We start from the raw sequence: 25,797 nt of genomic DNA, 5'->3' as shown, positions 1-25,797 counted from the left end.
CATACACTCTCAGAATCTCCTGTTCGTCTTCATCTTCCATAACAGCTTCAGCTGTTTGACTATCAACGTACCACCACTTGAGACTCTTTAAAACATCCTTGGGCATTATCTTCATCGGCACTTCTTTCAAACACCGAATCGGCTTATATTTCATCACCATCCAAGGTTTGCCATCAGCTCGCATTCCACTTTCCTTATCTTCAACTAACTTCCCTTTCTGAGGCTTTAACAACTCAAACTTCTTCTCTTTCACACTTTCTTTCCACACAATCTTCCCAATTATTCTAGCCATATTGTCATCACTCCTATTAATCAATCCCAATTTAGCCAAATCCTTCACCTCAAACTCAGGCAAGGTATTGAGCGATCTCAAAGTTCTTTTAAAATACTGAATCCCCTCAAAGCGTTTAATCACAAATAACTTTAACTGCTCATCATACAGCCAGCAAATAATACCTTTCTTTGACTCAGCATACCCTTTGATATTGTAACTCTTTTTGAACATTGTTGGAACCGCTGGCTTCTTTGTCTTAACAAACCACTGAGCATAGCCTTCTTTCCATCTCGGCTGTTCTTCCTACTCAGACTCATCTGACACATCCATATCATGACTCACATTCACCTTGTCAACGTCTGGAATATCATGTTCTACACTATCATCCACAATCTCACCTTCTTCTATCTCACTATCAATCACAATCTGTTCTCCTATCTTTTCAATCTCCTCAATAGTTAACACATCATCGGTTAAATCATCATCATCACCCAACATTTCCTCATCATCAACAACCACGACATTTTCACCACCTGATCCACCTGCCGTACCAGTTGACTCCCCCTAAGATGTGGAAGTCCCAAGAGTTTGTTCAGTTCTTGGCAACTCACCACCTGCACCTTTCGATGCATTGGGATCATCGTCTCTATCTTGTCTCTTCTTGGTTCTTAACTCGTCGCCCTTGCAGCTCGTCTCCCCCTGAGATGCTAAGAACTGTTTTAGAGCAACAAATAGTTTACCGTGTTCAACAAGGAGGGACGATTGGATCTGATTTTCTGCTACAAGTCGCTGGATAGCTTGAGTTTGGATTAGATTGATTCTTGACTGTTCAGCAACTACCCGTTCAAGAGCCGCTATCCTTTCAGAATCAGACAAAGTAGCATCAAAATCAAAACGCATGTGAGAAATGTCTTGAGCTTAAGGTGGAGGAATTCTTAAACTAGCTGGAGTCTCAGAAGTAATCTGAAAAGTAACTGCAGGTGGTATTGAAACAGGCAACCCCGCAGTAGCAACCAACGTTGACTCAACAAATCTTGCAACAACCTCCGATGGAGTGTCAGTAGGAGGTGGCAAGGAGACTATCTCCGGTGCTGTAAATTGAAACGTGGTCGGAGGTACACCAAAGGATGACGATGTGGTCACCACGGGAACACTTGAGGTAATCGGCACTGTCACAGTCATAGAGGCAGAAACCATAGTCATACCAGATAACGAGGGTGGATAGAAACGAACCACCCTTGAGCTTTCACCAACTCCCGAACTTTCACCAGCTCTGACCTTCTTCGATCTTCGTACCAACTTGTCTAACTCCTTCTCATAGTCAGATTCACTGTCATCCGAGTCTTTCTTTCTCTTGCCATGTATTCTTTCTTGTCTGACCAGAATCTGTTGTGCTTCAGCAATATCGTCAATGGAGGAGTCAGAGTCGGTTCTCTCAGAATCCGCCACAGACGTAGCAACCATAGAAACATTCACACCAGATGCCTCAGCTACTGGGGCTCGAACCTCAGCAGCTGGATCAATTTGTTCCATGTCAAATAACCCTTGCCCTCCAAAGGCGACTTCAAGATCGACCTGTTCTTCCAGAGCTACAACAGGATCAGCAGGCAGTGCTTGCTGTACCAAAGGTGGTGGTAGAACCACAGGAGGTGGTTGAGTAACATTATCCTGTTGCGGTGCCGGGTCACGAAATTCATCTCCTGGAGGAGCAATATAAGCAGGATTCACCAAATAACCATACAATGCAGTGTGCCGCGGATGAAGCTCTGGTTTGCTACTAGCACTTGATGACCTACACTGCGCAAAGATTCTCTTACTTACGCTCTCAACATAACGGATAGGACGTCGTTGAGGCAGCGTAAGGGCTACGTGATTCAAAATCATCTGTAAAAATCTCGGGTACATTAAAAATATTTCCCTAGCGACCGCGCGTCTCTGACGATCAATTTCATAAAACACCATCTGACTAAAGCTGTAGGGCTTGTTGTAAGTCAGGGCAGTCATTGCAGATTGCATCGTTGCCCCCATACCGTTTGTACCAGCTTTACGACCAGACATGCACACTATCATCACGTGCATCAGAAAACGCCACTGATCTAATAGAAATCCCTTTCTCCTTTGAGTGTCACCCAACAAACCCGAATAACCCATACGTAGAAACGCACCATCTCTGAATGGAGCCGGAAAATCTGTTGGATCATCTGTAGTTTCAGCCCCGAACTACAAAGTGACCCTTATTTGATCTGCCGAGAACTGTACCACCAAATTGTTCACTGTAGCGCGCATAACCGGAGGATCAACTCTACAGTCATATTCTACCGTTTGCCAAAAGTCTTCAATATTTGGTAAAGAAATGAGGAGAGTAGTCGTGATGGCGTGAAAAATACGTGAGCGAACTAGGAAGGATATGATCTCACGATAGTCGTCGATACCACTAGCATCCGGATCGAAAGTGATATACATGTTGTGACCCGGAAAGAACTGTCTGTTGTTGTCCCCACCTTCGTCACCACCAGCACCACCAGCCCCTGCCACAGCAGCAATATCTGCACAACAAACGGTCTAAGTTAGAGCATTAACGTAGCAGATCATAACTTCGCCTATAGTCAAACTGATGGTCAACTTCGCCTATGTAGTTTACCAGTAACTTCGCCTATATTAATTTACTAACAGAAACTTATAAAATTGATCAAAATGCAACTGGCTTTTAAAATCCTCCGTTAAAGATTTAAACTTTACGATCAAAGAACCAAGTAACCAAGTTTTAAATCATAAAACAAAATAGACAATGAAAATTTTAGTAATAAAATAAACGGGATCAAATTTCAGTCTTGACGAGGACCTGCATGTTTTAGAAAAGATCCGAACAGGAATCATACTAATTAAGTGACTGTCACATAGATCCATGTTCAGCGATATTATGACATAAAGAAACAGGTTGTAAGCAGGTATAAAACTTAGTATGGTTTTCATCGCTTCTGTGATACGGATTAGGTTCAATTAAGCTCAAACTTTAGATGGACATCACATGAGAGTTTGTGATGCCTCCTATCTATTCTCAAAGCGTATTTGGCTTTCCCAAGTCACCCCAAGTTGACTTCGACCCGTAGTGTCTGATTAAACAGTAAGCACACATCGATCTTTAGAGTCTTGTTCCCGTTCTCTTTCTTGCCTCTTTATTGATATTTGAAACAACATAAGCTTCAGAAGGCTTAACAACATATATGTTTTTTTTTTAATAAAGACATTAATACAGCTTCAAATTATAGACAACCGCAAGTCCCGAATCTGGATCACTGCAGGTACTTGACACTATCTTCTCGGGAATCAGAACACTCACGGGCTCGTGTATGACTGGGTAATCACTTTTCTGCCTATCATTCGGAAAGATGTATATGGAGAAATGCACAACTCAGAATGATTCTCCACATTAAATCGAGGAGATTTAGTTTGTATCACTTCTACTTTTATGCACCATAGAAAGCTACCACAACATACAATGGCTGTTCTAGAGTCTTTTAGGCCTAATAACTTCACCAGTTAAGCACACAGAATTAGTTTTTTCTATCACTTTCCATGGTTGGATCAATTTTCTTTTAAACATTGTATTGAAACTTCTTACGAGGTTATAGACTTGAAAAATTATATCATCTCCCTAAAAATATTTTTAAATTCTATCGCCCCGATCAAGTCAAAGTCTTCAGGTAAACGGCTATCCTGAAGATCCAATGGATCAGCTGGACCGACCACATACGAGTATGTGTCCTTCTAACTAAGTATGAACGACTATTTTTCAGCTAAAGAATAAAAACCCATCATAAACCGCCCCGATCACTTTCAGTCATCTGGTTAATGGTTATCCTCATAATCTACTAGTAGAAGTAAGGACCAAACATATCCGAAGATGTGTCCTTCAAACTGAAGCAACCGACATAATTCTAAGCGATAGTGATGTTTTTTTTTAAATAAAACGGAAAACAAGGTTACTCGGGATTGTTCATCCCATTAAGCTCAACAAGATTTTGAAAACGGGATCGGTCAAACGCTTTAGTAAAAAGATCGGTGAAATTATACAAAGAATCAACCTTTTCAAGTACAATTAATTTCTTCTCAGCACAATCCCGTATAAAATGATGACGAATGTCAATATGTTTAGTTTTGCTGTGTTTGACGGGATTGTTAGTTACTGAGATTGCAGCAGTGTTATCAATGCAAATAGGAGTTTGATTGAAATTCAGTCCATAATCGCGCAATTGCTGTTGTATCCATAGAACCTGGGAGCAGCAGTTTGATGCTGCCATGTACTCTGCTTCGTAGGTGGAATTGGCTACTGAGGTCTGCTTCTTGCACTGCCACGACACCAATCTTCCTCCCAGAAACTGACATCCACCGGTTGTTGACTTCCTGTTCTGATTGCAACCTCCATAATCAGAATCTGTGTAAGCTACCAAATCCAGTTCTCCCCCTTTTCTCTTGAAAAACAACGTGCTATCGATCTTTCCTCTTTCGAACTCATTCTCAAGCAAGTAATCGGACAAGGTTGCGTACCAGGCACGAGGTGCCTGATGTAGCCCATATAAAGCTTTACTCAGTTTGTACACATGATCAGGAAAATCTGGGTCAGGGAATCCCGGAGGTTGTTCAACATACACCACCTCATCGACTTTACCATTAAGAAAGGCACTTTTCACATCTAACTAGAACACTTTCAACTCTTTGTGTGCAGCAAATGCCAAAAATAGTCGAATTGCCTCCAATCTTGCCACAGGAGCAAACACTTCTTTGTATTCGATTCCTTCTTGCTGATTAAACCCTTTTACTAGCAGTCTTGCCTTGTTCCGTATGATTATCCCTTTCTCATCTCTCTTACATTTAAAAACCCACTTTGTACCGATAGCAATTACATTCTGTGGTTTTTCAACCAATTTCCATACTTCCATCTTCTCAAACTGTGCTAATTCTTCTTGCATGGCCTCGACCCACGAGCTATCCTTTAGAGCCATTTGATAATTCTTCGGTTCAATCTGGCTGATGAAGCAGGTGTACAAGCATTCATTTATGATACCCGTGTCTTTAATGCTTGTGTAAACACATGTGTGTTCATCCAAACTTCTTCTTGTTTGAACACCGTCAGACAGATTACCTATCACGTTCTCTAAAGGGTGATTTTTGTGAATTCCAGTAGTCTGAACCGGACCGACTTCCATATTGTTTTCTAAATTTGAAGAGAGTTCATCAGTGTGTGATTGATGTTGAGTGTGAAATGGATTGTAGAATTCTTCTTCAGTAGAGGCAGCATGAGTATCAACGGCACTTGACGAGGTAGGTTGACTTTCAACGTATTGCGGATGTTGCACAATATTTTCCTCCTCGTCATACAGAATCTGTGAAGCAATTTTCTCATCAACTTCTGCAAAATCCAAGTGAGGCATATTAAAAGATTTGAATAGTTTATCATAGTCGAAAGTTTCAGCGGGTCCCATGCTAGGCCTTGGTGATTTGTAGCTCGTAATGTCAGTGTTACATACCACCTCAACCTTGTTGTTTGATAAGTTAAAGACTCTTCTGTTGGGAGTCCCAACAACATATCCGACTAAAATACCTTCGTCGGCTTTCTCACCAAATTTTGAGTTTGTCTTTAATATCGAACATGGGGACCCGAAAGGTTCGAGACCATTCAAGTTTGGCTTTCTACCATGCATAAGTTCATAACAAGTTTTATTTAATATTTTAACAGTTAAAACACGATTAAGGATATAACAGGCTGTGGCAACAGCTTCAGCCCAGAACATCACGGGAAGTTTAGCATCTGCCAGCATGGTTCTGGCTCCTTCGATTAGCGTTCTATTCTTCCTCTCAACTACCCCATTTTGTTGCGGAGTATACGGGGCGCTGTACTGATGTTCTATCCCTTTCTGTAAGCAGAACATCTCCATCTGATAGTTCTTGAACTATGTACCATTATCACTCCTGATGTACTTAACCTTTCTCCCAACAATATTTTTAACCTTGGTAATCAAGTTAATTACCAACTGAACTGTCTCATCTTTTGCCTTCAGAAAGTATACCCAAGAGTATCAAGAGTAGTCATCGGTTACAACCAAGCAGTATGACGTTCCACCTAGACTTTTTACATTCACGGGACCAAAGAGATCCATGTGTAGTAGGTCTAGGGTACTGACAATTGAGTTAACCTTCTTGGAGTGATGAGGTTTTTTATGTTGCTTTCCTTTCTTGCATGACAGGCATTGATCTTCAAAGTTAAAATTCTTCAAGGGAACTCCAAGCACCAGCCCATTCTTGACAATGTAATTCATTTTGCGAAGATGTATATGTCTCATTCTTCGATGCCATAACTCTGACTCAGACTCAGTTGCCTTTGACAGAAGACATGACTCTTCTGTTGTCATCTCAGTTGACCTCATATCCATCACATACGTGTTCTTTTCTCTTGGAGCTTTCATCACCACCCAGGCCTCTGGTATCTTGAAACCAGGATAAAGAACAATTGCCTCATTTTTAGTAAAATGCACCGAGTATTCTTTGTCACAAATCTGAGACACACTCAACAAGTTATGCTTCAACTCTTCCATAAAATTCACCTTCTCTAACTTCATTCTTCCATTTGTCACAATTCCAATACCACTGATTCTACCTCCACTCTCTCCAGCGAAACTAACCCTTCCTCCTTGAACATATTTCCAATCACGTAACAAATTCTTGTTACCAGTCATGTGCTGTGAACAGCCACTGTCAACAACCCACAGATTGTTTACAGCCCTGTTTGACTGTTCCTGCACAACTAAAGAAATAGATTAAAATCTGTGTACCCAAGACCTACTGGTCTTGGGTCGATTAAATCTGTTGACCGTCATCCAGTACTTTGGTTGCCCAAAGTCAGTTTGAGGATGGTTTCTATAAGTTCTGAAAGGAAACCTTCTAGAGGACTGGCTATGAGGCCATCCAAACCTTAGTGAATTAACTGGATTATAATGGTTGGTTTGGTAGTTAACTGGGAAAAAATGAGACTGATTTCTTTGAAATCTTGGATTAGTCCAATGACTGAAATTTGGTGTGTTCGCATTCTTACCAGTATCATAATTAGTATTCGTTTTATTCTCAGTTTTCGGAGGCCTCATACCTCTAAATTTTCTCTATTTTAGAGGACAATCAGCAATAAGGTGTCCTACTTTATTGCATCTGAAACAACTTCTGTTTTGAACTTTCGTCTCAACAGTTGTTGCAGATGTCGAGGTAGCATTACTACCCGTTTGTCTAACATATGGTGGGACGAACGGGTTTAGGGAAGAATTCTTTTCATCGGGCTTATATTCCTCCCCACGTTTTAGTAACACTACCTCTTCTTTTATCTCACCCAATTCGGATGACTTGTCCGAACTTGATGAGACAGAGCTAGGGACAGAGATCGCAACGTTAGAACTTGACTTACTCGTCTCGCTCTTATTAACTTCAGTTTCTTTAGTAGAATTTTTGATTGGAACTGTCTGACTAATCTCAACATTCGCAGATTGCTGATTACTAGGATTATAAGTATAGTTATTGTTATACGGTGGTGGAACTTCAGAAAATCCAATTCCCCCTTTGTTAACCGGGGAACGTTGAACACTTATGATGTGATCTAGCATTGCTGAAGGATTTCTAAATTGTTCAATTTTTTTTGTTTAGTTCCACCACTTTTACCTGGTAATCAGCTATCTGTTTATCTTTTTCAGCAATTAGTTTGGTTTTTTTCTTCTAACACTTCATAACTAAGATCAATTACTTGTATTTATTCAGCTAGACTGGCTTTAAGACTTCTGATATCCTTTTCACTAGCTTTTATTTTTACCGAGTAATTGTTTTCTCTAGTTTTAGTATAGTGATGATCTTCTTTTAAGGTTTTAAATTGTGTGTCCAAACTAACAAACTGATCAGTTATTGTTTTCAATTGTTCAGACAGATTTTCACATTGTTCATAATGAAGTTCAGAACTTACCTCAGAGAGCTGATCATTCACTTCTGCCATATATGCTTGATTTTCTCCCGTCTCCCTCTCACTTCCTCCAGTTTCAATGTTTACCAAATTAGCCTGTTCGAACACTTCCTCAACTTGTATATTCCAGTTGTATCCACCATTCTGTCTAGATACCATAGCCCTATTCTCACTACCACCTCCATTCCGTTGTGCAGGCCTGTTCTGACTTCGTTCGACTCTCTCATTTGTACATTCCTTAGCAAAGTGACCATTTTGTTGACAGTTGTAACATCGAACCTTTGATTTATCAAACCCTGGTCTTTCTCCAATGAACTTTCTACCCGTTTTCTTCATGAATCTCTTTACCCTTCTTACTATCATAGCCATCTGCCACTGCAGATCCATCTCTTCCAAATCATCTGCATCGATCTGATCATAGTCTTCATCCAAAGTTGCAGGGTCGACTATTTTACCTTTGATGTAGTTCTTATAAGATGCAATGAAGGATGCATAGAGAGCAAACTGATGTTCGGCTGATTTAACACTCATGGGCATCTGTGAATAGTTGTAGCTTGGAGCATTTGACGAGAAATTTCCAGTTGTGGCTTGAGGTTTTGAAGGATTACTACCTCCAGCTAAGAAACATACGTCGCCATCCATATTGAGAATCACATGACCATCCCGAGTTGAGTTTGAGTTTGATTCTCCCTTTGAGTAGTAGGCAGAGGATTCTGATTTTGAACTTGAGCTTGGAGTGACTTTCGCACCATACATTCCCGGATCCTGAACCTGATCAGTTGGTGTCTCCTTCCGAACCATGTTAAGTTCAAAATTTCGTAACTTATTAACCACTGTCTCCAAATCAATCTTGGCAAAGTCTTTATCTTCTCTCATCAGAACAGTGTACATTTCCCATTTCGGTGGAAGAGCATCAAGAAGTTTCTCTACTATATCTTCTTCCTTGTATTCAATGTAGTAATTACTAAGTTCGGTCATCAAGTGATAATATCTTGTGATGATATCGTCAAGTGATTCATTTTTCAAATACTTGAATACAGAGAATTGGGTTTTTAGCAGCTTTGTCTTGGAAGCACGTATCCCCACATTACCTTCATATCTATTTTCTAGTGCTTCCCATAGCTCTCTAGCAGTTTTGTACTTCTTGAAGGTATGAAGAATCTCTTGTGGAAGAGCCATTATTATTGCTGCATGAGCTTTACTCTCTGCCTCATACATTTTCTTTTCCTCCTCTTCCATCTTACTGTGCTTCTTAATTTGTTCACGACCTTCAAACAAGGATGTTAGTGGAATGTATCCGTCTTGAATGCAAACCCACATCTTAGCATCTTGATACTTCACATACTGTTCAAACCGATCTTTCCATGCAACGAAATCGGTACCCTTGAGCATTTTTGGAGCTTTAGTTGCTGAACCGGCTTCAACCTCCATCTTTACCAGTTCTGTAATGTTTATTGAAGTCATAGTTGAAAGAAACACGACTCGAAATACAAAGAAAGTATTTTTTTTTTTTGTAAAAAGTGATCAGATAGCGAAGTTATTATAACTTCGCTTGGACTTAACTTCGCTTGGACTTAACTACGCTTGAACCTTAACTTCGCTGCTTCCTAACTTCGCCTCTGATTAACTTCGCCTTCACAGTAACTTCGCTTAAACCTTATAAGTTCGCTTAAACCCTACGTAAGATGACGGCAACTTCGCTTGATGAACACGAGGTTTTGCAGGTTTTAATTGGATGTATTGCGAGGTATGCGAAGGTGTTTTGGGGTATATTTGATGGTGGGAGATGGGCAAGACATAAAAACTAGGTATTTCAACGTAAACTCGTTCCGCGAATAGTCGAACGGAACGATCTTAACACCCGTGTGATAATCTCGAACCACACAATCACGAGCAAATGCTCTGATACCAAATGTATTTTCCCAGCCGGATCTACACAGGAGTATCTCGTAACACGAGGGTGCGGAATCCCCACGTAATACGATACGAGCGTAAGATAGATAATACGTTGAACCGATAAACAAACACACGTCACAATACTAATAAACAAGATTGTATTGCAACACTTCAACACGTGATATCAATAATCACCAACACGTTCATTAAAAACTTTTCCAAGATAAGCCGAAGTGAGGTTTAAATAGACCTCGACAACTTCGCCTAACATACTAGGCGAAGTTGTCATAACTTCGCTTATCTCCAAGTTCGCCTACATCCCAGGCGAACTTGTGCAAAACAATATTCAAAACCAAAACAAACAATCTAACACGATTACAGACACATACAAAACACAAGATACTGAACTACTGACATTATGCACCAACAACCTCCATTCAACAACAACTTCATGCCAAAGGTTGGCAAAGAGAAAAGAGATGCATACTTGCAACAATTCAGAGATGTCTTTCAAGACAAAGAAGAATTTGTTGATTTGTACAAGAAGGTAGAAGTGAATGAAGAATGTGAGTTTGTGGGTAAGGAAAAAGTAAAAGATGATAAGTCAATTTGAGTTCAAGTCTCTGACGATGACTTTGATCCTGTTGAATTGGATCAAGATGACTTGAGTGATCAAATCACTGATGAAGAGATCAAAACTGCTAAAAGAGGAAGAAGATACAAGAAACCAGAATCTATTGATAAACTTCCAATGTATCCACCAGTCACACCTAAAATGAAGAAACAAAATGAAAGAATGAAGAGAGAGCGTGTGTCCTTTGACATATGTGAAAGGAAGAAGATAAGCTACAATACAGTCAGGCCACCAAGCAAAGCTGTATTGGAAAAGATAAAGCAAAACAGCAAAAAAAGGGTAAAAGAAGATGTGAATGTTGAAAACTTTATTCCAGTTTACCCTATTTTCTCAATCATTGAAGGCTTTGACATTGGAGAAGTAGAAACAATGGAAGAATACGAAAAGAGAAAATCAAGACAAAGGGAAAACACAAAGGAAGAACCCTTAAGTATAAGACAAATTGTTTTTGTTAAAGGGAAAGTGGAAAGAAATGACATAAGGATAGCTGAATTTGTCCCCTTCTCAATCGATTTTGATAGTTTAAAATCTAAAAAGACAATTGGAGTTGAGTCACCAACACCAAGTGAAAGGTTTAAGAAACCAAAAGAACATGAAGTATTCAAAGGAAAGGTTTGGTGCAAGAAGTGTGATGAATATGGTCATCATACAGACTCCTGTAATGAAAGACTTCAATTCAAACCTTTTCATGTCCCAGATGAAACAAAGTATGGACAAGACTTTGTGGCCTATAAAATGAAGTATGAAAAATATTTGGGTATGGGAAAAGATTGTGCAGAGGAAGTTTTGGAAAAAGAGAGCCAAAGGAATTCACTGAAAGTCAAGAAACATGTGATCAAACCTGTTAACAAGGTTAAATCTCCAGTGAAGCATGTGAAAACTGTTAAGAAGGACTCTCAACCATTAAGAACAATCCCAAAAAGGGATAATCAGTTTGTCAAATCTGATAGTTCTCAAAGAACATCAAGCAGTGAGAATACAAAAAGACATGTGGTAACTAGAAAGATCCGGAACCAATTCAGACAATCTAGAAATCACTCATAAAGATCCGGAACCAACTACACTCATTTCCCAAGCCGTGTCTGAAACTGAATCTGATGAGCTGCAAGTTGATAAGGCTTGCACTTCATCACACAACTAATCAAACTTTCTTTGTATGTGCAGGAACAGTCCACTCCTCTGAATGACATATGGTACATGGATAGTGGATGTTCTAGGCACATGACATGTGACAAGAGATCTCTTGTCAATTATGAAGAAAAGTATGAAGGTCCAGTAGCTTTTGGGAGTGATGAGAATGGTGGAAAGATTGTTGGGAAAGGAATCTTAACAAATGGGAAAGTCTCATTCGATAATGTATTTCATGTTGAAGGTCTTCAGTACAATCTGCTGAGTATATCACAAATGTGTGATAAGGGATACAAAGTCAGTTTTGATGATTCACACTGTTTCATTCTTAAACCTAAATTTGTGATTCCACCTGAAATGATTATGATGATGGCACCAAGAAATGGTAACTTGTATGAATTGAATATGAAAGAAGCGATTTCTAGAGGAGGTGCATGTTTTGTTTCCAAAGCCACTGAAAATGAGTCAAAATTGTGGCATAGGAAACTGTGTCATATGAACTTGAAGAACATGAACAGACTTGTTAAGGGTGAGCATGTCATAGGCTTTTCCACAAGAGAATTCAAATTGGAATATCACTGTAGTTCATGCCAAAAAGGAAAACAACAAAAATCTACTCATAAGCCAAAACTCATCAACTCAATTGATCAAGCACTTGAATTACATCACATGGATCTCTTTGGTCCTGTAAGTGTACTAAGTATAGGAAAGAAAAGATATTGTCTTGTGATCATTGATGTCTATTCAAGATACACTTGGGTTTATTTCTTAAGTACCAAAGATGAGACTGCAGAGTTGATTAAAGGTTGTGTAACAATGATTGAGAACAAGCTGAATAAGAAAATCAAAATGATGAGAAGTAACAATGGAACTGAGTTCAAAAATGGAGTTATGCAAGAATTTTGTGTAGAAAAGGGTATACTACAACAATTCTCAGCTCCTAGAACTCCTGAACAAAATGGTGTAGCAGAAAGAAGAAATAGAACCTTGATTGAAGCTGCAAGAACCATGTTAGCTGATGCAAATTTACCTGTCACTTTTTGGGCTGAATCCATAAATACAGCCTGCTATGTTCAGAACAGGGTACTTGTCAACAAAAGGCATAACAAAACTCCATATGAAATATTTCACAACAGAAAGCCTTACATTAAGTTTTCCAAGCCCTTTGGATGCAAATGTTTTCTTCTGAACACAAGAGACTATTTGAACAAGTTTCAAACAAAATCCCTAGACTGTTGTGACATTCATGGCGAAACGAGGTATACTATATTCTTTACGTAACAAGTAAACGATAAATCGGTTAATTCGTAGTGCTTAAACGAGTAACCGACCGATACTAATTATGACCCATATACATACTGAGGGGTCATATACGAGTTATATATATGTTATAGAGGCTAACATATTGATATTTAGGCTCCAGTACGTTTAAAACTCTTTAAACGAAAAAGGTTTCGTTTATCGATACGCTATAAGCTTAAACGCAATCGTTAATATCAAAACAAGCATTGTAGCATCCGTTAAGCCGAAAAAGATTTATAAAACACTTATATGACATGTTCTAAGCAATCCGTGAAAATATTTTGGAATTTTACAACGAGTCAGTACGTTTTTCTTATTTTACAAAAATAAGCTGAAAAACACTCGTTTTTGCGTTATTTCTCATACCCGAATTAATTTTCTTGCGAAAAACCAAACCCGAACTGAATTTAAAGTGGGCTTTTCATGTTTGGGCTTGTATGAATAGTTAAATGGGCCAAAACAGCCCATTAAGGGGCTTCCAAAAGTGCCGATCGGAATCTGCCACCATAATACACATTATTTTTTTTATAACTTAAACCTTAAGCTTTCTTATTCATTCCAACATACAACATATTTTGAAGTCCAGCAGCTCTAGCCTCTGTTCTCTCAACTCCCTTTCAAAAACCCTAAGGTAAGATCAAAGTCTATAAAGATTTAATCAAGTTTGATGCATATAATTAACATATAAACATGTTTTAGTTAGTTTTAAACATGTTTAACCATCCAAAAACCCTAAAAATCAAGTAAAATTATGTTTTGATGTTAAACATGTTTACAAACCAGGAACATATACTTTTTTGGTCAAAAACGCGGATTAGAACATGAATACAACGTTTTTACGGTTAGAAAGTTCGGTTTGAACCCAAAACCGAAACCCTAATTATCAAGGCTGTTACATGGATGATTTATGCTTGGTTTGATGTTATATGATATGTAGATATACTGAGTTTGCAACCCGAGACCCGGAAAGTCGTTTAAGCTAGCAAAATTCATCGAAAACCGACAAGGTAAACCCGTAATACTCGTTTAGGGGCTGTTTAGTATTAGGTTGTGATGTGCTTGTTGTTAGCTTGTGAAAATTTTCAGGGACATTAGGGATCATATAAATGAGTCCCTGTTCAAATTTGGTAATTTTTCGATAAACGGAGAATATTTGGTGAATTTATTCCCGTTTATGAGCGTTTATTTGGGAAAAATAGCTAAACATATTTGTAAATTATGACACTTGGTTTTGGAGTTTGATATGGGATGGTAAGATCACTGGTAAAGTTTGGGAATCATTGGAAATGTCTAAGTATGGTTTGTGCGATCATGGCTTAACCGAATTTTAACAGCCGAAAAACGCACAAAAAGGCATTTTTTCAAAAGAGTTAGGTTCTGGAAATTTTGCAGGGGCTATGTAATGACATTAAGGCCATTGGTAAAAATTATCGGATTTTTCGGAGGTCGTTTGATATAAACGGGCCATTTATTACATGATTATAACCTATTAAATGAATTTTTATAAATAAATAAATAATCATAAAATTTATGAAAACATTTTTATAAAATTCTCCATGTCTTAATGTATTTTTACAAAAATTTACATAATTTATATATAATTACATATTTAGTTATGATTTATCAAAGATTTAAATTATAATTGTTTTAACGAAACCGGCAGTTTTGTGTTTAACGGACTGACTGGTATGTCAAAATGTCAAAAGTGGTCAAATATCATATTTTTGAATGATATTGATAAAAATGAACTTTTTACAAGAATTCCGGACAAATCGGGTGGATTGTGCGCGTTTTGTATAATCAAACCCGTGTGAAAACGGAAACGAGCCCTGCAATCAAACCAGATACCGAAACTTTAAAATTCTTTCATAAATCAACTTATTTTATCAATCAATATATTTACTTAAGTTTTATGTGATCTTACCTAATCCCGAAACGTATAAACGATCAACTGAGCTAGGCTCGGAAAACGGTGAAACTGAGCCAAATCCAGTTTTAAACATTTCATAGTATACAACGTCACAATCTAAGACTATGGTCATGTTCTGGACCTAACAGCTATACCCAGATTATCTATACAGCCCGACTTAGCTTGAACACTGTACTAGTATTAACGATACGATACCGTTTATAGGAATCAGGCTATAAACGAGACATCTGACTATTTGATACGTGATTTCTGTGCGAACTACGATAAGGTGAGTTTCACGACCCCCACTTTCTAAACTGTTTTACGAACTTTTGGGGTGAAAAGCATGTTTACATATACTGATATACTTGAAAACGTGTGATGATGTGGATTATCTAAGTACTAACACTTGACAAGTCCCCACAAACACAAGTGATTAACTTCGTGCCGGTGGCGTGTGGATAGTACTATCGGTTTGACAAACCCAACTGTGACAGAACCGGTGGGGTAAGCCGGAACATATGTAAAAACCAGTTGCACATTGTCATTATATATTTACATACTGCTATGTGGTGTTAGACATAGTACATACATGGGGGCAAATTGGCTGTTAAATGCCAACAGGAGTGCATGGGCAGGAGAGGCCATGCAGTATAGCTCGTTTCGGTTTCACTTGTGGCTTAGTATAATGCATCATACACAGACATATATACATACACACTGTAAACTTTACGAACTCGTGTACTGATTTCATTGAAACTCGTGAAACTTGAAACTCACCAACTAGACGTAGTTGACCCGTTTTAACATGCTTTTCAGGTAAAGCAAAAGTGGAATGATTTGCTTACATGCTTGGTGTTAGAAAGACAAGTTGAATAGCTGTGAATAGACGCTGATATAATACTGTTTAAGAAGCTCGTAAACCGGTTATGTGTTTTTCACCTAGTTTGTAAACATAGTACCTACCAATGTAATATGATGTAAATTAGCTGTTGAATTTTCTTTATAAACAATGTGGTTGATACCAGTGTTATCTGTTACATTACCGTATTACGCTTCCGCAACTACCTAGTCGGGGTGTGACTGAAGTTGGTATCAGAGCCATTGGTTATAAAGAATTAGGATGTCCCTTAGGATACCCTAAGATAACCGTAGGCTCGATTAACTCTGGGAATAAAATAATATTAAATAATATACACGAATGATTCTCGTGATGAACACGAATGGACAAGTGGGTTATTATGGTCCGGAACGTAATAACAGACTTGTTTGTACGAGGAAATTCGAGAAGAAGTCGATAAACAATCGAATACGTAAAAACAGCAACATATGTGTATAAAATATAATAATAGATAAATATCTGTGTATATAAACGATTATTTGTGCTTATGTGTATAAATACTTGCACGTATCTTACTATGATTAATATAGAAGGATATTATTCTTATCACTAACAATTGTGCAGGAATATGTCAAGATCTACTGATCGTTTACCTAATACCCTACCAACAAGGCCTGAGGAGGAAGAGGAGGATCCGGAAGAGGAAACCGAGGAGGAACCAGAAATAGGAGAAGGTGCAGATGCAGTAGTTCCTTACGAGGTACCCGCAGATCAACCCGACTTATCGGGTTATCGTTGTGACACCTATCCCCCTAGGGAATCCCCTAGGAATGCTGCAGGACAGGGAGCTACTAGTGCTTATCGTTCACCTGTTAGAACACCCAGATCCCCTACTCCACCTGTACAGCATACACCAGTACCCCCACCTACTATTAGAAACCGTCAGACCGCTCGTATTTCAGTGCGTCCACCTGAGCACACTTCTTTCCCACCTCGATCTACGTACCATAGGGGAGAAACATCACGTGTCCAGGTCACTGAGATACCTATTCCTACTTGGGGTTTACCCGCCCCGATACCCGAGCCACCTCGTTATTCTGATTCAGCATGGTTTGGTTTAGCGACTGATCAGCTTTTAGACCACTCACACTCTATAAATAACTTAAACCTGCATAGATATGATATGCAAGATCACATGCGATACATGCAGCAAGAAATCAGAATTGTGCAAAGATCCAGTGCTCACAGCCACGGGCGTCAGGATCGAGCGATGATACTACTGGGGGTATGCTTAACGGTTAATGCGGCCCTAGTGGCTGCTGTTGTTTGGCTGTGGTTCCATGTTGCAAAGAATAGATAGGACATAGTAGTTTAGCCATATGTATATAGTCTTTTGATATCCCAAGCAGCATTTTGTTACAGCATGTTGGGCTGACTTGGGAGTTGTTTGTGGTTTAGTACTATTTCAAGCACTGGCCCTTATCGGGTTAAGTCTACATGTCACTTAGTGACAAATTTTGATACGCATATACAAGCGCTGGCCTATACCAGGTTAAGCCTATGCGCTAATTTTGGATGCATATGTACAGTAATGATTATAATTAATACAAACGTGTTTTCTTTGGCATAGTTATGTGTTGTGAAGGTGTAATATTGTAAAGTTGTGTTGATCAAAGTGAAACGATATTGATTATTATATAATTGATTATTCTATAGAATGGCCCCGAGGAAAACAAACCCTTTGTCTGAGGCGGAAGTGGCCGCAATGATTGCTCGTCAACTACAAGCAGTGATACCAACAATTGTAGCCCAAGTCACTGCAGGCATACGTGCTAACAATACTGTTAATCAACCTACGAGCACCACCACGGCCACTGTTAATACACCTCCGCCGGACACTAATGTAGCCCCGGGTGTTACTATCCCGGTGAATACTGATAATGTCATAAATAATAATAACACTCTCCCAACTATGAATGTCACTGGGAACCCAGAACCTGTTGTGCACCCTGATAATATCCCGAACCCTGTACCGGTTGTTAACACAACTAAAAATAATAATAACCGAGAACCCCCGCGTCAGGAGTACTCATACAAACAATTTACATCATGTAAACCGATTGAGTTTAAGGGTATTGAAGGACCTAACGGGCTGGTCAAATGGATAGAAAAGACCGAATCAGTAATTAATATCAGTGAGTGTCCACCGAATCGCGTGGTCAAATATGCTACCAGTATGTTTCTAGACCAAGCGCTGATGTGGTGGAACACGGTAGTCCAAATAAGGGGACAAGATGCTATTAATCGTATGTCATGAACTGAATTAAAAACCCTCATGCTAGAGCATTTTTGTCCTAAAAGCGAGATTCAGAGGTTGGAACACGAGTTATGGAATTTGGAAATGAAAGGAGCAGACCATGTGGGATACACGAATCATTTTAACGAACTATCCCGCTTAGTTCCATGGTTAGTTACACCGGAAGCGAAGCGAATTGAACGTTATATCTGGGGACTGACCCCTGCTGTGAGAAGTATAGTGAATTCAGTTGCCCACCCGACATTAGAAAGTGCTGTATCTCAAACGGGTGTCGTTACTTTTGATCTGATGAGAAGTGGAGTGATAAGGATGCCAGGTGAAACAACAAGTTTAAAACGAACTGATTATGGGACAAGAATACAAGGAAACCCTCAGAACAAACGGGCTCGTCCGAATACCCGAAGTTATGCCATGACCAGTTCTAATGTAAAACAAGAGGCCTATAAAGGGACATTACCGAAGTGCAGAAGATGTAACTTTCATCATGTGGGTGATTGCAAACCGATAATCTGTCAAAAGTGTGGAAGAACGGGACACTATGCCCCCAATTGTAGAACCCCTACCAACACTGTTAACCGTCCACCGCAATCAACTCAACTCCCTCGACCTCAACCAACTCGCCCACAACTCAACCAGCAAACCCCACCTACCACGAACCTCCGTACCTGCTATGAATGTGGCAGTACGGAACACTTTCGGAGATACTGCCCCAATTTGAACCCAGGTGCAGTGAGAAGGCAGAACCAAGCACAAGCATCAACCTCCAACACAGCTAAGGGACGCGCGTTTGTATTAGGACCGGGTGAAGCGCGTCAAGATCCGAATGTGGTGACAGGTACATTCTTAGTTTCGGGTCAGTATGCTTCAGTTTTGTTTGATACGGGTGCCGATAGAAGTTTCATATCTGTTAACTTCTTACCTTTAGAAAATATGCCGGTTAGTGAACTAATAAAACCATATACTATAGAACTCGCTAACGGTAAGCCTATACTTGTTAATCGAATAGTCCGAGACTGTTCCCTTATCCTAAACGACCACCCATTCCTTATTGATTTACTTCCAGTAGAATTGGGAAGTTTTGATGTTATAGTCGGTATGGACTGGCTATCTAAGTATAAAGCTGAAATTGTCTGCAAGGATAAGACCGTTAGAATACCTCTCTCGAATGATGAAGCTATGATTGTTCAAGGTGAGAAATCTGGTACGGTACTGCCTCTTATATCTCAACTTAAGGCATTGAGATATTTACGCCAAGGTTGTACTTTATACTTGACGAGTGTAATAGTTAAGGAACCCGAGGAAAAACGAATGGAAGACATCCCAGTGGTACACGAGTATTCAGATGTATTCCCCGATGAGTTGCCTGGTTTACCACCGACCCGACAAGTAGAATTCCGTATTGACTTGATACCAGGAGCAGCACCCATTGCTAAGGCACCTTATAGACTTGCGCCTTCTGAAATGCAAGAACTGTCCAACCAGTTACAAGAATTACTGCACAGGGGTTTTATTCGCCCTAGTTACTCACCGTGGGGAGCACCAGTGTTGTTTGTAAAGAAGAAAGATGGGAGTTTTCGAATGTGTATTGATTATCGGGAATTGAATAAAGTGACTATAAAGAATAAATACCCCTTACCTCGAATTGATGACTTGTTTGATCAGCTCCATGGTGCGAAGTATTTTTCAAAAATTGATCTTAGATCTGGTTATCATCAAGTAAGAATTCAGGAAGAAGACATACCAAAAACAGCCTTCCGAACTCGGTATGGTCACTATGAATTCTTGGTTATGCCGTTTGGGTTGACAAATGCACCCGCAGTGTTTATGGACCTCATGAACCGAGTTTGCAAACCTTACCTTGACAAGTTTGTGATAGTGTTTATCGATGACATTTTGATATATTCGAGAAGTAAGGAGGAACACGAACAACATTTGCGAGAAATTTTAAAATTATTGAGGCAAGAGAAGTTATACGCAAAGTTGTCCAAATGTGAGTTTTGGCTACAAGAAGTACAGTTTTTGGGACACATTGTGAACCATCAAGGAATCCAAGTAGACCCAAGTAAAATTGAGGCTATTAAGAATTGGCAAGTGCCTAAGTCACCAAGAGAAATTCGTCAATTCTTAGGACTAGCCGGGTATTATAGAAGATTCATTGAAAACTTTTCAAGTATTGCACAACCTTTAACCCTCCTAACTCAAAAAGATCGAGCATATGAATGGGGAGAAGAACAAGAAATGGCCTTCCAAACGTTAAAACAAAAGTTATGTGAGGCTCCAATATTAAGCCTTCCAGATGGAACAGATGAACTGGTAGTATACTGTGACGCATCTCGTAAAGGTTTAGGATGCGTATTGATGCAAAGAAAGAAAGTAATAGCATATGCTTCCCGACAATTAAAAGTACATGAAAAGAATTATACGACCCATGATTTGGAATTGGGAGCAGTTATCTTTGCATTGAAGATTTGGAGACATTACTTGTATGGCACTAAATGTACCATCTATACTGATCATAAAAGCCTACAACACATATTCGATCAGAAAGAGCTAAACATGAGACAAAGGAGATGGGTAGAACTGTTAAATGATTATGATTGTGAGATTAAATACCATCCGGGTAAGGCCAACGTAGTAGCTGATGCTTTAAGCCGAAAAGACAGAATCAGACCATTAAGGGTACGAGCACTCGGAATGATTGTTCAAGGTAGCCTAACCGAACAAGTTCGCGTTGCACAAGATGAGGCCTTGAAGACAGATCAGCTAGAAAAAGAAGAACTACATGGAAATGAAAAGAATTTTGAGAAGAAAATCGATGAAGTATATTATTACAAAAACCGGGTCTGGATTCCAACACTTCATAAACTCCGAAAGCTGATACTTGATGAAGCACACAAATCCAAATATTCTATTCATCCAGGTGCTGATAAGATGTATAAGGACGTCAAAGAATTTTACTGGTGGCCTGGTATGAAAAATGATATAGCCGTGTATGTAAGTAAATGTGCAACATGTGCAAGGGTAAAGGCGGAATATCAAAAACCTTCGGGAATGTTACAACAACCCGAAATTCCACAATGGAAATGGGAACAAATTACCATGGACTTTGTGACACACCTTCCTAAAACCTCTAGAGGACACAACGCAATTTGGGTAATTGTAGACCGGTTAACCAAATCCGCACACTTTATTCCCATCCGTAACAACTACACCACCGAAAAACTCGCTCAAATTTACATCGATGAAATAGTATCTCGACACGGAGTACCTCTTTCGATTATTTCCGATCGAGACAGTCACTTTACTTCACATTTCTGGCAAGCAGTACAAGAAGCTTTGGGAACCCGAATCGACCTAAGTACAGCTTACCATCCCCAAACCGATGGTCAATCCGAACGAACCATCCAAACCTTAGAAGATTTACTTCGTGCTTGTGTACTGGACTTCAAAGGGAATTGGGATCAACACCTCCTACTCATTGAATTCTCTTACAATAACAGTTATCACAGTAGTATACAAGCAGCACCTTATGAAGCTCTATACGGGCGAAAATGTAGATCACCACTATGTTGGACAGAAGTGGGTGATACTCAAATTTCAAGATTTGATTTAATTCAGGAAACCACCGATAAGATTCACCAGGTTAAACAAAAATTGAAAGCAGCCCGTGACCGACAAAAGAGTTATGCCGATGTTCGCAGGAAACCGTTATCTTTTGAAATAGGTGATAAGGTATTTTTAAAAGTATCGCCATGGAAAGGTGTTATAAGATTTGGAAAGACTGGTAAACTAGCCCCGAGATACATCGGACCTTTTGAGATTGTCGCAAAAATTGGTCCCGTAGCTTACCGATTAAAACTACCCTTAGAACTGAGCACTATTCACGACGTGTTTCATGTATTGAATCTGAAAAAGTGTTTGACTGATGAAACGACAATAGTACCACTGGAAGATGTTCAGATCAACGAAAAACTCAACTTCGTAGAGGAACCGGTAGAAATTGTAGGCGGGAAAACCAAACAGTTACGACACAACAAAATTTCATTGGTAAAAGTTCGATGGAACTCAAAACAAGGACCCGAATATACTTGGGAACGAAAGGACGAATTCCGAAATAAATACCCACACCTGTTCCCTAGAAAACCGATGACACATTAAATTTCGGGGACGAAATTTCTTAACGGGGGGAGAATGTGACATTCATGGCGAAACGAGGTATACTATATTCTTTACGTAACAAGTAAACGATAAATCGGTAAATTCGTAGTGCTTAAACGAGTAACCGACCGATACTAATTATGACCCGTATACATGCTGAGGGGTCATATACGAGTTATGTATATGTTATAGAGGCTAACATATTGATATTTAGGCTCCAGTACGTTTAAAACTCTTTAAACGAAAAAGGTTTCGTTTATCGATACGCTATAAGCTTAAACGCAATCGTTAATATCAAAACAAGCATTGTAGCATCCGTTAAGCCGAAAAAGACTTATAAAACACTTATATGACATGTTCTAAGCAATCCGTGAAAATATTTTGGAATTTTACAACGAGTCAGTACGTTTTTCTTATTTTACAAAAATAAGCTGAAAAACACTCGTTTTTGCGTTATTTCTCATACCCGAATTAATTTTCTTGCGAAAAACCGAACCCGAACTGAATTTAAAGTGGGCTTTTCATGTTTGGGCTTGTATGAATAGTTAAATGGGCCAAAACAGCCCATTAAGGGGCTTCCAAAAGTGCCGATCGGAATCTGCCACCATAATACACATTATTTTTTTTTTATAACTTAAACCTTAAGCTTTCTTATTCATTCCAACATACAACATATTTTGAAGTCCAGCAGCTCTAGCCTCTGTTCTCTCAACTCCCTTTCAAAAACCCTAAGGTAAGATCAAAGTTTATAAAGATTTAATCAAGTTTGATGCATATAATTAACATATAAACATGTTTTAGTTAGTTTTAAACATGTTTAACCATCCAAAAACCCTAAAAATCAAGTAAAATTATGTTTTGATGTTAAACATGTTTACAAACCAGGAACATATACTTTTTTGGTCAAAAACGCGGATTAGAACATGAATACAACGTTTTTACGGTTAGAAAGTTCGGTTTGAACCCAAAACCGAAACCCTAATTATCAAGGCTGTTACATGGATGATTTATGCTTGGTTTGATGTTATATGATATGTAGATATACTGAGTTTGCAACCCGAGACCCGGAAAGTCGTTTAAGCTAGCAAAATTCATCGAAAACCGACAAGGTAAACCCGTAATACTCGTTTAGGGGCTGTTTAGTATTAGGTTGTGACATGCTTGTTGTTAGCTTGTGAAAATTTTCAGGGACATTAGGGATCATATAAATGAGTCCCTGTTCAAATTTGGTAATTTTTCGATAAACGGAGAATATTTGGTGAATTTATTCCCGTTTATGAGAGTTTATTTGGGAAAAATAGCTAAACATATTGAAAAATTATGAAACTTGGTTTTGGAGTTTGATATGGGATGGTAAGATCACTGGTAAAGTTTGGGAATCATTGGAAATGTCTAAGTATGGTTTGTGCGATCATGGCTTAACCGAATTTTAACAGCCGAAAAACGCACAAAAAGGCATTTTGTCAAAAGAGTTAGGTTCTGGAAATTTTGGAGGGGCTATGTAATGACATTAAGGCCATTGGTAAAAATTATCGGATTTTTCGGTGGTCGTTTGATATAAACGGGTCATTTATTACATGATTATAACCTATTAAATGAATTTTTATAAATAAATAAATAATCATAAAATTTCTGAAAACATTTTTATAAAATTCTCCATGTCTTAATGTATTTTTACAAAAATTTACATAATTTATATATAATTACATATTTAGTTATGATTTATCAAAGATTTAAATTATAATTGTTTTAACGAAACCGGCAGTTTTGTGTTTAACGGACTGACTGGTATGTCAAAATGTCAAAAGTGGTCAAATATCATATTTTTGAATGATATTGATAAAAACGAACTTTTTACAAGAATTCCGGACAAATCGGGTGGATTGTGCGCGTTTTGTATAATCAAACCCGTGTGAAAACGGAAACGAGCCCTGCAATCAAACCAGATACCGAAACTTTAAAATTCTTTCATAAATCAACTTATTTTATCAATCAATATATTTACTTAAGTTTTATGTGATCTTACCTAATCCCGAAACGTATAAACGATCAACTGAGCTAGGCTCGGAAAACGGTGAAACTGAGCCAAATCCAGTTTTAAACATTTCATAGTATACAACGTCACAATCTAAGACTATGGTCATGTTCTGGACCTAACAGCTATACCCAGATTATCTATACAGCCCGACTTAGCTTGAACACTGTACTAGTATTAACGATACGATACCGTTTATAGGAATCAGGCTATAAACGAGACATCTGACTATTTGATACGTGATTTTTGTGCGAACTACGATAAGGTGAGTTTCACGACCCCCACTTTCTAAACTGTTTTACGAACTTTTGGGGTGAAAAGCATGTTTACATATACTGATATACTTGAAAACGTGTGATGATGTGGATTATATAAGTACTAACACTTGACAAGTCCCCACAAACACAAGTGATTAACTTCGTGCCGGTGGCGTGTGGATAGTACTATCGGTTTGACAAACCCAACTGTGACAGAGCCGGTGGGGTAAGCCGGAACATATGTAAAAACCAGTTGCACATTGTCATTATATATTTACATACTGCTATGTGGTGTTAGACATAGTACATACATGGGGCAAATTGGCTGTTAAATGCCAACAGGAGTGCATGGGCAGGAGAGGCCATGCAGTATAGCTCGTTTCGGTTTCACTTGTGGCTTAGTATAATGCATCATACACAGACATATATACATACACACTGTAAACTTTACGAACTCGTGTACTGATTTCATTGAAACTCGTGAAACTTGAAACTCACCAACTAGACGTAGTTGACCCGTTTTAACATGCTTTTCAGGTAAAGCAAAAGTGGAATGATTTGCTTACATGCTTGGTGTTAGAAAGACAAGTTGAATAGCTGTGAATAGACGCTGATATAATACTGTTTAAGAAGCTCGTAAACCGGTTATGTGTTTTTCACCTAGTTTGTAAACATAGTACCTACCAATGTAATATGATGTAAATTAGCTGTTGAATTTTCTTTATAAACAATGTGGTTGATACCAGTGTTATCTGTTACATTCCCGTATTACGCTTCCGCAACTTCCTAGTCGGGGTGTGACAACTGTTTCTTTGTTGGATATTCTACACACTCAAAAGCTTACAGATTATATATGAAAGACCATTTGAGTGTTATAGAATCATCTGACATCATCTTTAATGAGAATCAATTCAATACAGTTGATGGTGCAACATGGCTGTTTGATCATGAAAAGTTAATAAGGTCTTTCAAGATTTATCTTGAAGACTTTGATGAATCTTTCTACAAGACCAGTGAAATTGAAGTGAAAATGAAGAAATCATTGGACTTGGA

Source organism: Bidens hawaiensis, unplaced genomic scaffold, assembly GCF_021521415.1.
Source record: "Bidens hawaiensis isolate Kalapana, Puna unplaced genomic scaffold, B.hawaiensis_p1.1 tig00026183_1, whole genome shotgun sequence".
NCBI lineage: Eukaryota > Viridiplantae > Streptophyta > Magnoliopsida > Asterales > Asteraceae > Bidens > Bidens hawaiensis.
Note: the sequence above shows the minus strand (reverse complement) of the source record.